We start from the raw sequence: 13,151 nt of genomic DNA on the forward strand, positions 1-13,151 counted from the left end.
CAATTTGGATACAGGCTTTGGAAGAACTCAAAATGCAATTCAAAACATAATTAAGAGAGATTGAAGAAAATTGGGAAAATAATTTAAAAAATAAGATAAATCATCTGGAAACAGAAAATAGTGTCTTGAAAGCCAAAATCAACCAGCTTGAAAATGAAGCAAAGGAGATGAAAGATGAGGCAAAGAAGATGAAAGATGAGGCAAAGGAGATGAGAGATGAGGTAAAGAGAATGAAAGATGACCTCCAAAGAAAATCAGACCAGAAGGAGAAGAATGACCAAAAAGCCAGGAATGAAATCCAGTCTTTAAGAACCAGAATACAACAACTAGAATTAAGTGACCTCATAAGGCAGCATAAAACAAAACCAAAAGAATGAAAAAATTGAGAAAAATATGAAGCATCTCATTCACAAAACAGGATTTAGAAAATCGTTCAAGGATAGACAATTTAAGAATCATTGGTCTACCAGAAGACCATGACAAAAGAAAAAGCCTGGACACAATATTTGCCCCAATATTCTAGAACAAGAAGGAAAAGTGGAGATTGAAAGAATCCACAGATCACCTCCTGTACTTAATCCCCAACTGACAACACCCAGGAATGTTATAGCCAAATTCAAGAACTACCAGACCAAAGAAAAAATATTACAAGCTGCCAAGAAGAAGTCATTCAGATACCATGGAACCACAGTGAGGATAATGCAGGATCTGGCTGTATCTACACTGAAGGACTGAAAGGCATGGGATATGATATTCCGGAAAGCAAGGGAACTAAGTCTACAACCAAGAATCAACTATCCAGCAAAACTGACTATATTCTTATAGGGGAAAGTATGGTCATTCAACAAAATAGAAGAATTACAAAGTTTGTAAAGAAAAGACCAGACCTGAACAGAAAATTTGATGCCCAAGCACAGAACTCAAGAAAATAATCAAAAGATAATTTAAAAAGAGGGAAAAAAGAAAAACAAAACAAAAAAAACCCTTTTTTAAAAAGAGACTCAATAAATTAAAATGTTATGTATCCCTATAAGAAAAGAGGTTATTGGGAACTCTTAAAAATTGTTATTATGACCTGGGCAGCCAGAAGAATTACACTTAGAGGGAACAGTGACAAACTGTATAGGATGAAATGACAAGACATAAATAGGTATATAGATATATGTATGCATAAATGAATGAGGCAGGATCCCTGACCTGTTGGAGCTTATGGTCTAGGAGAGAAGATACAAACCCAGGTAATGTTTGTAGTAGGAAGAGTGCTGGCTTTGGAGTCAGGTTTAGGGTTAGAATTCTACTTTTGATACTTAATGTCAGTGTGAATGAATGAATGATTATATGAAAAAGCATGATTTAATAATGTGCCCAACACCTGCCTAAGCTCTGGGGACCAATTAATTAATCAACAAGTATTTATTAAGTGCCTATTATGAGTCAAGACCTGTTCTAGAGCTGAGGACACAAATATCTAGAGTGAAAAAAATCCCCGTTTTCTTTTTAGTGTGACCCCATGGACTTTTCCCATGTGATTTTTTTCCTTTTTTTTTTTAAACCCTTACCTTCCATCTTGGAATCAATTCTATGTATTGGTTCCAAGGCAGAAGAGTGGTAAGGGCTAGACGATGGGGGTTAAGTGACTTGCCCAGGGTCACACAACTAGGAAGGATCTGAATCCAGATTTGAACCCAGGACCTCATGTCTTTAGGCCTGGCTCTCAATTCACTGAGCTACCCAGCTGCTCCCTCCATGTGGTTTTCTTAGCAAATATACTAGATTGTTTTGCCATTTCCTTCTCTAGTGTCCGTATTTTGCAGATGAGGAAATGAGGCAAATAGGGGTTAAATGACTTGCCCAGGGTCACATAGCTAGTGTCTGAGGCTTGATTTGAACTTAGGTCTAGTACTCTATCCACTACACTACTTAGTTGCCCCCTTTAGAGGATCTCACAAAAGCTTACATTTTATAGAAGTAAACATTTAGGGGAAATGATGGCCTTGGAGAGGGTATTTTGGTTGGGAAATTACAGAGGTACTAATAGAGTCCAAGGGAGTAGATTGCCACACCTTTTCCAATAGCTAGGGCAATATTGATTTACTTAACGTTCTAGAACTGGAAGGGAGATGAGAAGGAGATGGCCGGGAATCAGTGAGGTGAAGTATGGCTGGAGCTGACGTCCAAGTTGATCACAAGAGGTGAGCGTTCTAGAACTGAAAAGATGAAATCCTCTAAGATGTGATCTCTGGTCTTGGGGATGTCATGGCTGTTGACCTTGGGCAAGATATTTCACCTCAGCTTAGATCCTTCTATATAAATCAAGGCCAGTCTGGTCAGAAGGCCACATTTGGCCCACAACACTCTGAAGTACAGTGCAAACCACATAAAAATGTAATTGGAAAAAATCTAACAATAGAAATAAAAATATGGTAGAATATAGATCTTACATTTTAAAATGAAGTCAATATGGGGCTCTGCCAGGATCCTTACTTTTAAGAATTCAGTTATTTTTAAGTTACGTCTGACTCTGTATTCCATCTTTGAGCCCTCATTTCTTTCTCCATTAAATGCGGGGATTAGACAGTGGTGGAACTGCCTGTCACAGGAGAGAGTAGATTGGACCTTATTGGAGGTCTTCAACCAGAAAGTTGACTTTCCTGTAGGGTATGTCATAATGGATATGTTCTGGTATGGTTTGGGACTTAATATCCTCTGAAGTTCTTTCCAACTTTCAAATTCTGTGCCTAGAAAATCTAAATCTCCTCCTAGCTGTATCTTAGCTTTCAATGATTCTGTAATTCGCCTTTTGCCATTTAGTTGTTTTTCAGTCATGTCCAAATCTTCATGACCCCATTTTATGTTTTTGGTTTTTTTTTAGCAGAAATATCACAGCGGTTTCCCATTTCCTTCTCCAGCTCATTTACAGATGAGGAAACGGAGGTAAAGAAAGTTTAGTGACTTATCCAGGGTCATACTGCTAGTTAGTGTCTGAGGTTCAAATTGAATTCAGGAAGATGAGTCTTCCTGATTCCAAGCATAGTGATTGGAAATAAATTAATGAAACTTTTTAAAAAATGTTGCTTGGGGAGTTTGAGAAGTTAATTAACCTGCCCTGGGCAGTATGTTTGAAGTGGGACTTGAATCCATTCTTATTTTCCAGTATGCCAAGATGTCTTAAGCAAATAAGCTATTATTATTAATAATAGTAAATTACAAAATTACCTATTCTTTGATTCACATTTGTGTGTGTTTTAAGTTAGGGCTGAGAGAAAGCCTTTGTAGTTGACCAAACATTTATCTCAGTTTGTCAATTGTGAGGAAAACAACATTTATCAATTACAAAACCCCCAGTGTTTATGGGGAATTAGAGTTTGAGGAAGGGCAAACTTCTGGCTGGAGAGGTGGGGGTCCTGGAGGGGGTTTCATGAAAGAGACAGTGTTGGAATTAGAGATGGTCCAGGAAAGAAGGGAAACACTTTAATCATGAGAAGTGGTGTGCTTGAGGAGGAAGCTAGGTGTCTCAGTGGATGGAGAGCCAGGTCTAGAGATGGGAGATCCTAGATTCAAATCTAGCTTCAGACCCTCCCTAGCTGTGTGACCCCGAGCAAGTCACTTAACCCCTATTGCTTAGCCCTTACTGCTCTTCTGCCTTAGAACCAATACACAGTACTGATTCTAAAGTAGAAGCTATGGGTTTAAAAAAAAGAAAAGAAAGAAATTGAGTACTTGAGTCCATTGCTGGCATGGAGAAAAGTGTGAAAAATGACAAAGGCCCAGGGAAGAGTAGGACAAAAGAATGAAGTATAATTTAGTTTGAGTGGAAACAGAGAGAAGGGGAGGAGTATGAGGCAAGACTGGCCATTTGGAGCTAGATTATATAGGGTCTTAAATGTCAGGGTGAGTTTATATTTTATTGGGTAATCATCTGGTAACCCCTTTTTACATAGTATTTCAAGGTTTACAAAGTGCTTTCTTCATGCCAACATGCTGAAGTTTGAATATTATGTAACCCCATTTTAGAGATGAGAAAACTAAGGCTTAGAGGAAGTTGTTCAGAACTCACAATCAGAACCAGGGCTCAAACTGGGGTCTTTTTGACTCCTCATCTAACTCTCTTTCAACTATAATCCAACCACTAGGAAGCCACAAAAGTTCTCAGTTACAGGGAATGACTTCACCATTAGAAAGATGATGGTTTTCATACAAAGGTACAGAGGATGTCTTTGACTGTAGAAGGGCAAGCAGGTTAAGAAAGAGGGTCTCAAAATAATCCTGAGAAGGCATAGGGGCCGTGAAGTTGAAAAAAATAGAAAAACACCAAGCAATCAACTTGACTGTTACCCTTTGGTTTCCACATCAGTCTTTTCTGGAAATGTCCCTACTCCTATCCCCCAGCCCAAATTGAATCTCTTATAACAAAGTTAAACAATAAAGCAAAAACACTTGATAGAGTGACCAAGTAGGACAATGTATATAGCACTTCAGAGGTCCTGAAATTCAATTCAAATTCTGTGGGAGTGGTGGGAACCATCACTATTGCAGTGCCTGTTTTTTAGGCTTTTACATACATCACATTTGAATGTCACCACACACACACAAAAACCCCTTAAGGTAGGTAAGACAGGTGTTATCATTAGAGATGGGGTTTGAATCCTTTTCTTCCTGAATCCAGGTCAAGCACTTTTTTTGCTGTGCCCCGTTACATCCATGAGTAGTTATGTGGCACAGTGGGTAGAGTAAAGTTCCTGTAGTCAGGAAAATTTATCTTCCTGAGTTGAAATATGGTCTCAGACATTTACTAACTGATTGATCCAGGGCAAGTCACTTAACTCTTTTTGCCTCAGTTTCCTCATCTGTCAAATGAGCTGGAGAAAGAAATAGTAAACCACTCCAGTATCTTTGCCAAGAAAATCCCAAATGGGATCATGAAATGTTGGACATGACTGAAAAATAACTGAACAACATGACCTACTTCTTGTTTGGATTTCTATTTCCTTTGAAACATGATATGAATATTGGTTTGGAAGGACTGTCAGAGAGGTTATGACTTTAGATGCTTTTAAGCTGCCCTCTTGGCTCTGCCTCCCTTTATATTTGATTCTGGGAGCCACTGGAGTTGATTGAATCCAGGGGTATGGTGATTTAGGAAGATCGCTTTGGCAGCTAAGTGGAGGATGGATTGGAGGGGGTAGATATTGACCAACAAGAAGGCTACTACAATAGTCTAGTCATGAAGTGATGATGGTCTGCACCAGGATGGTGGGCACTGTCAGAGGAGAAAAGGAAGAGTATGTATCTAAGAGATGTTATGAAGGTAGAATGGAAATGACTTAGCAAATGAATAAATATGGAGGTGATCGAATGAGAAGTCAAAGGTAGGTTTTGAGCCTGGATGATCAAGAGGATGATGGGATCATCCATAGTAACAGGGAAATTAAGAGGAGAGAAAGGATTGGAGAAAATATATTGAGTTCTGTTTTGGATAGTTTTAGAGTGTCTATGGAATATCCAGTTAGAAATGTCCACTAAGAAGTCAGACATATTTGATTGGAGGTCAGGACTGGACAAATAAATCTGAGAATCATCTGCATAGGATGATAGTTGAATCCATGATGAGATAATCAAGTAAAATAGTAAATAAAGAAAAAAGAAAGGGGCCCAGAAAAGAACCTTCTGGGACACTTGGCATTTATAGGTGTGACTTGGGTAAAGTTAAGGATCAGAAAGAGGCTGGAGGAATCAGAAGGCAGGAGGGCAACCAAGAGAGGAGTGTCACAAAAACCTAGAGAGAAGAGAGTATCAAAGAGAAGAGAGTTTGGCAATGTCAAAGGTTGAAGAGAGGGCAAGAAGGATGAGGATTGGAAAAAAAGGTCACTAGATTTTGCTAGTAATTGGGTCAGTATAACATATATATATATACTAAAAAATACACACACATACACACCCTGGGCAAATCACTTAACCCTTATAGGAGTAAAAATGAAAGGATGCTGGGAATGTAGCTCAGGTGTTGCAAATTTTCCATCTGCATACTATTTTTGCCTCAGTTTCCTCATCTGTCAATGCCTCTCTGTCCCTGTCTCTCTCTGTCTTTGTCTCTGTCTCTGTCTCTCTCTCTCTCTCTCTCTCTCTCTCTCTCTCTCTCTCTCTCTCTCTCTATATATATATATATATATATATATATGTATATGTATATACATATACATATATATTCATTGGGAATAATAGTTTTTGGGAACTTTGGAGAGTAGTTTAAGTTAAATGATTAGGTCAGAAGCCAGACTACAGAGTTAAGAAGAAAATGAGAATTAAAAGAAGTGGAAGCATTGATTTTAAACAGCCATATCAAGGTCTTTAGCCAAAAGGAGAGAAACATGGGTTGGTAGCTTGAGGGAATGAATAGATCAAGTGAAGGTTTTTTGAAGGGGAAACATGGATGAGGAGACAAGATGAAATGGGATCACTTGTGTACATAGATGGTTTTGACTTAGCAAAATAGTACATCTCTTCATGTCAAACATGGTGAAGGAAAAGTTGGCAGATGGTATATCATTTATGTGAAAGGAGGAGGAGAAAAGAGGGAGCAATTTTTAAAAACAAAATGTGAGGCAAGATTCTCAGCTGAGAGGGTAGAGAGAGAAACATGGGAAATATGAAGGACAAAAAAGCTTGGGGAAGAATCGAGAGTTGGTAGAATAGAATAAGGGACAGAGGAATGGAGAGAAGAGGACAACATAGAGTTGAGCTAGTTCATCAAGGGGAGGGGAGAAAGTGTAGTCAGTGCAGTGAGGATGGTCTGGGAAAGAACTGAGGTGTGGAAGTCCTGGAGATCAGTGAGAACTGAGAATAGGATTTGAGGTTGCAAGACACAGGAGAGGTGAGATGACAAGTTATATAGATATAGATATATAGATATACAGATAGATGTCTGAGGCACTGAGGGCTTAAAATTTTTTTCCATGTTCACATGGCTAATGGTGTATGATGGTGCTGGTTCTTCATACTTGAAGAGAACCAATGATGCCACAATGTTGGAGTCAGGTTATGATGTATTTGATCAAGGCTGATCAGTCTAACATTAGCTTAGAAGGATCTATTACAGATTGGGCACAAAGAGTACTTTTGAATGTTTGGAATGAAGACATGTCTAGATTTGTGCACCTCACACTTCCTTTGTGCTACTGTGATTGAGCATGTCATGCTGTATGCCAGGGTCTTCCACGTCTCACAATCAATATTAAAGTTCTTCAGAGAGACCTTGAGAGTGTCTTTGTGCCACTTCTTCTTTGTGTGACTGCTTGCCTTGTTTGGGTTCTCCAGGCAGATGTATGGTTGGCATTCAAACAACATGGCCAGCCTATCAAAGTTTCATTCTTTGCAGCAGGGTTTGAATGCTTGGCAGTTTAGCTGGAGAGAGGACCTCAGTGTCTAATAGCTTATCTTGCCAGGTAATCTTCAGATTTTTCCCAAGACAATTCAAATGAAAGTGGTTCAATTGCCTGGAATGGTGCTAGTATACTGTCCAGGTTTGACAGGCATTCAACAATGAGGTCAGCACAGTGACTCTGTAGACCTTCAGTTTGGTATTCAGCCCAATACCTCTTTCTTTTGGAGCCTCCCAAATGCTGAGCTAGCTCTGGCAATGCATATATCATCCTCATCATCTAAGTGGACATTCCTGCAAAGTATGCTGCCAAAGTGAGTGAACTTATCCACAGCATTCAGTTTCTCCATTTGCTGTAACTGATGGTTCCATGTATGGATATTTTAGTGCTGGCTGGTGGAGAGCCTCTGTTTTCTTATTGTTGATGGCCAGGCCAAAATTAGTTTAAGTAGCAGATAACTGATCCATACCCGGTTGTGTCTCAGCCTCAGAGGCTGCTTTGAATGCATAGTCACCTGCAAACAGACTAATATACTGATCGTCCTGCCTTTTTAAGTTAAATAATCTATTATCAGTATGAAAGCTGACTTTGATGCCTGCCATTTTCATTCTTATTGAAGGCATCTGACAACACCTTGGAAGATATCATGCTAAAAAGCACAGGAGCAAGCACACAGCTCTTCTTCATTCCACTGGTGGTTGGAAAAATGTGAGATCATGGTCCTTCATCCAGAATCTATGCAAGGATGCCATCATGAATACAATATTGATTGAACTTCTCTGGGCAACCAAATTTCCACAAGTTCTGTAAAGACTGGATTTGGTTCTCCCCTGATTGCTACAATAAAGGTACTTAGCTCTTCCTTGATTGTGAAGATTAAATTGTAATCCCCTGTCTATTTTTAGATTCTAATCCCTAAAATGTAAACCCAGTATATAAAGTAGATCTACCCATTTTAACCACAAAAAGGTATTAACTAACTACAAAAAGATGTGAACTAACCACAAAAGGTATGAACACTCATTTCATACATTGAGTGGGAGGTTTGTGACCCACGTGTGAAAGAGTGGGCAGTCCTGGTGAGGAGCGTCTGCTGTGATTGGTAGATGTAAAATTTAGGGGAGGTAACACAAGAGAAAAAGGTCTTTAAATAGTGGAAAACAGAGACACACAAGATCAGTCAGTCACTCGGAGTTGAACAGTCACTCTGGCTCGGAGTGAAGACAGTTGGCTGTGGAACTGGACCCCTGGAGGAGCTAGTGCAGGAGACCTCAGACTGCTTTCTTTTTAGATGGTCACCATGGTGAGTGTAAAGGTTGACTTCTTTCCTTGCCTTTTCTGGAGGTGTGAACCTCCAAGAAAGGCCCATTGTCTTGAGATTCCTTTCCCCTGACTGTTGCTTTAGAATTTCTAACTGGTTCAGAGGAATTTGGAGATTTCTCTCTCTCTCTCTCTCTCTCTCTCTCTCTCTCTCTCTCTCTCTCTCTCTCTCTCTCTCTCTCCCCCTTTCTCTCTTCTTTAATATCTTCCCTCTATTGTAAAAATAAACTGCCATAAATTACGTTTTATTTTAGTAATTCATTTTGGGATTTAGAAATTAAATCACTGGCAACCACCAATTAAATATTCAGACCAAACCATAAAGTTAACAGTTCTCATGATTGGCCATATCAGAGACCTTGATCAGGTCAACAAAAGCTGTACAGACCTCTGTTCTACTCCTGACATTTCTTCTGGAATTGTCTGACAGCAAATGCCGTGTTGATCATTCCTCAGCTCTGTCTAAAGTCATACTGGCTCTAGGGTAGATGACCTAAGAGATGGACCTCTAAAGTGAGAACTACCCAATTAAGGAGGACTCTAGAAAGAATCTTGCCAACAATGACTGACATAGAGAATCCTTTCTCTCAAAGGACAACCTATTTCTTTTTCCTTTATAGAGATGGACAATGGAGGCATCCTTGATCTACTGGAGGAGAACTTCCTATTACCATATAACCCAGAAGATTTCAGTTAGCTGTTGTATGAGAAGTGGACCCCTTGCCTTGTAAATCTCTCCTGGAATGGAATCAGCACTAGGTGCTCTGCCACATGCGAAAAACCTATTGGCATTCAGAAACTTTTCTTCAACTGAAAGTTCAGCTAGAGAGAGACTGATGTCAACATGGGGTGTACGGTCCATGGCTTCACCACTGGTTAATGACTATATGTTGAGAAATCTATATAAATGTTCAGTCCATTTCTCCAGGATCATCTCTTATCACTGATCAATATTGAGTAGTTGAGATGCACCAGAGGTCCATAAATAGACTTCAGATCATTGTAGAAATACTTTGGATTATTGCTATCGGTGTAAAACTGAATTTCATCTGCCTTCTAACCCAGTCAAGAATCCTGCATCTCTCTCTGTTTCACCTGCACTTTAGTTGCCTAGGACATTGAGGACTTAAATGACTTTTCGACATTCACTCTGCTGATGGTTTTTAAGACAGGGCATGAACTCAAAGGCTTGGTAGGCTTTGACATTGTTGATCATATGGTGACCAGACAAAGGAATTTGGGTGATGGCAAGATGAAGAATATGACTATCTCTGTATGTAGCTGAGTGAAATAGAATAATAGGTGATGGGAAATTAGTAAGTTAAGGAATTCTGAAGTATTTGAATAAGCATCCATATGTATGCTCAAGTCCCCTAGTGTGAGGGAAAGAGCTAGGGAGAGAAAAACCGTGAGCCAGGCACTGAAATCATTGAGGAAGGAGAATAATGTGGAAGTTAATAGACAAGAGCTATCAGAATCTTGACTGGGTGATAAATATGGATTGATTGAATCTCAAAGGAAGAGAAGTTACTGAGTGATGGTAGTAGAGAGTCTAAAAGTGGCAATATGGAGAAATAAGAAATTTCAATTCCCCTACTAGGATCAGTGAGTCAAGAAATTTGAGGGAAAATACAACCAATGTTAGGGAATTGTGTCAGAAGGATAGAGCCATTTCTTAGCAAATGCAAGAAGATGGAAGGACATGAAAAGTTTTAAGATGGATCAATGGAGCAGGCATTCCAGAGAGCTCAGTGGGAGGGGACATTGGGGAGAGGTGGGTGAGGAGGATAGGAATAAAAGAGTAGTCTCAAGAAAGTTTTAACAATGGCATTCAATAGGTTCAGAATCATTGGGGTCGGGAGGGAATGATACATTACTGTAGTTATTGAGTAGATACAGGTAACTTGTCATTGCCCATAGTTTCAGGGGCTCTCTAAGCTTTTCTTTCCTCAACTATATTCCTAAGTATTTACAGCAGAAAGGCAGTGTGGTGTAGTAGAGAGAGGACAGACTTGGGAGTCAGGAAGACTTGGTTCATGTCCTGTCAAATACTATCAGCAGAAAAAAAAATCACTAAAGCTCATAGTACCTCAGGCAACTGACTATATGAGAGTATTAAGTAAAGTTCTTTCTTACCCTGAAAACCTATATAAACATGAGTTTTGATTATTTTTCTTTCAGTAACTATAAGCTGCTGGAGGGTAGCACCCACTTTTTATGTTTCTTCTGTACAGAGCTAAGGGAATGAATGTTCAGTGATAAGATTTCTTTCAAAATTATCACTCAGCTTTCCAATGACCTGGGACACTGGGTGAGGAAGGAATTAATTATAGCAGGAAGGGCATGATATCTAGGACATTGGGGCTCAAATACTCTCTTTATTCTCCCCTCAAAATGGCTCAGCAATACCCTTCTCCTTGTTACTTACTCACCACTTAAAGCTCATTTCCCTCTGAAAGTGTCTGATGCTACTAAAAAAATAAGAAAAATTTTAGAAATCTACTTTAGATTTCTGAGCCATTGTGTTCACCAAAGTATATCCCAATCGATTTTTCCTGAAAATTCCTGTCTGTGATCACCTTCTCTCTCCTTCAAATCTTGTAGAGCCCAGCCCCCCCCTCCCCCCAATTCACTTGGAAGAAGGGTAATTTTGGCTATTTTGCCTACCAGAAAATTTAGTTACTGCTCTCATGGTGGACTGCTCTAGACTCCCTCTAGTGGCCAGAATACTCCTTGCAGCCTCCCCAAATTGCCTACATACCCTAGAGAATCATGACTGCTTGTTGCCTTCTTGGTTTATACATTTGGAGCTGGAAGGAATCTAAGAAGTCTAGTTCAAGCCTTTATTTTTGCAGATGAGGAACCTGAGACCCAGAAAAGCAAGTCACAGAGATAGTTAAGTGTCAGGGCTGGGATCTGAACCCATTTCCTTTCTCCTTGAAGCCCAGCACTTTTTCAGAGCCATACTTCTTCCCCAAGGATTTTGAAGAATGGCCAAAGAATCCGAGCACTGTAAAAGAACTTTAAATATTCCCTCTTCTATGTATGAGAAGGGTCTCTCCTACAACATTACTGACCAAGTGGTCAACCCCCCTTTCTCTTCAGTGAGCTATGTGATGGGAAACTCCTTACCTTAGGACACAGCCATTCTATTAGTTTTGAGGGAAATTGGGGGAAAACCTGTGATTTCATTAGCATAGGGAATACTATGTGCAAACTCTTCCATCTGTACAGGTAGCAACTAGTCTGTAACTCCTAGAACCCTAAGAAATTGAAGAGAATTCTCATGGTCACAGGTTAGGTTGGGGTCTTCCTGTGCACAAGTCAGTAGAAATACTTACTGAATGATGGTCCTAATTGTGCCTTATTCACAGATTTGAAGACAAGTCAGCTCCCCCTAAGTCATCTCTTCCCTTTAATCTCCCTAACAGTGCTTCATATAGCTATTTCGCTTACCAATCTGGTTATTCCTCCAGACATGCTTTAATATGACACTATCTTTCTTAAAGTGCTTTTAAGAGCAGTCATTACAGTGACTGTGAGCACCCTGAGAGCAAAGACCATCTGTTCCCTTTATATACTAGCACAGTGCTTGGCACATAGTAGGTGCTTAAATGTTTATTGACAGACCAAATGCCTGACCAATCACAATGGTCCAGATGTGATCTTTGACCAAGTAAGAGTATAATAGGACTTTAACTTTCTTTGATCTGAACACCACACATTTTTATTAATACAGTCTGAAACAGCTTTCATTTCAAATTCCTTCTCTTCCCTAGAAGACCATGCAAACTTTGCTTGTTGGATACTAGAACTCTAGGTCCCAGATCTCCAATCCAAAACCCTATTCATTGTTCATAAGGGAAGGTTTGGGTTATATAACAGCTAAACAGTAATGTATGTAGTAATAGTTTAATAAATATCTCTTGATTGATTTAGGCTACTTCTCATGAATTATAATGAAAATATTCCAGCTTCTTCCTACCCAAACAAATGCTCAAAATTCTTACTCTTTACTTAAAGACACGGTTTCTTTCTTGCTTTACTGAGCAGAGTTCAAAATACAGATGATTTGTGCATAGGTAGGGAATGAATAGGATTGAATCATGATGGGATTTCAATTTAACTCTGAGTGCAACCTTGGACTCTGCATACCACACAATGTGTGTAGGTCTGTGATGTAATGCCCAAGTATACTCCCTTGGCTTCTCCAGAATGCTTTGTGCTATGTATATATTACACACACAAAGATTTGGTTCTATAGAAATCTATTTTCTGTGAATTATAATGAAGATATTCTTGTTTGTCAGCAGTTCAGACATCAATTTGGCATGGACTGCAATCAAGCAAACGAATCGACGATGGCTGAAGGTATCTGGCTCAGGTACGCAATTTCCCCCTATGCTGAAATTCCTTGCTCCTCCCAGACTCAGTCCGCGCATATACTCGATC

The sequence above is a fragment of the Monodelphis domestica genome, chromosome 1, assembly GCF_027887165.1.
Source record: "Monodelphis domestica isolate mMonDom1 chromosome 1, mMonDom1.pri, whole genome shotgun sequence".
NCBI classification, from domain to species: Eukaryota; Metazoa; Chordata; class Mammalia; order Didelphimorphia; family Didelphidae; genus Monodelphis; species Monodelphis domestica.